Genomic DNA, 744 nt, shown 5'->3' with positions numbered 1-744 from the left:
AATTTCATCTTGCCCACCTGGCACACGATACTGTTTTAAAGTAATTACTTCAGAAGGTTCAGGTAAAGTGATTGGGTCCATTTTTAGTTTTCCCACTAAAACTGTATTAATTCCTATCTTCCTCACAGCAAATTGGTATCTCCCTTCAGGTAAATTCAGTGTCATGCCTCTCAATACATCTATCCCAATGATGTATTCAGGAATGGGTACAACAACCACAGTATATTCTTTCTTAGGTAACTGCCCAATTTTCATTGTTATTTTAACCTGTCTGGCTGATATTTCAGCACCTCCTAGACCCGTGATGGTAATAGGAGTTCCATGTTTAAACTTATCAGGGTTTCCATAGATAAGTGTGGCCTCAGCCCCAGTATCAATCAGTGCCCTAGTCACAGTAGTTGATCCATTCTTCCAATATATTGTTAAACCAATATGGGGTCTGCAATCTCTTCTGCATATTTCTTTTATCTGGGCTGGGGCTTGGCCTATCTCCTATTCCCCCTGAAGGTGGGGCAAACTTGGATACAAAGATTCAGATTCAGAAATACCTGCAGGGGTGGTTCCTGCTTCCCTGTTCATTCTAATGCTAAGTACCTTTTCTTGGTACAGCTTATGCAGCTCTTCAGTTGGAATACCATCTATTCTTCTAAAGTCCACCCCTGCTCTTAATAGAGCAGTAAACAGTTCCCTTCTTGTAGGTCTATTTTGTCTCTGAATCCTCTGGCTGTTTACTCTTCTCTCTCG

The sequence above is a fragment of the Petaurus breviceps genome, unplaced genomic scaffold, assembly GCF_028583685.1.
Source record: "Petaurus breviceps papuanus isolate PSGF00001 unplaced genomic scaffold, PetGlider_PUasm1.0 98, whole genome shotgun sequence".
NCBI lineage: Eukaryota > Metazoa > Chordata > Mammalia > Diprotodontia > Petauridae > Petaurus > Petaurus breviceps.
The sequence above is the reverse complement of the archived record's forward strand: the minus strand, read 5'-3'. Positions refer to the sequence as shown.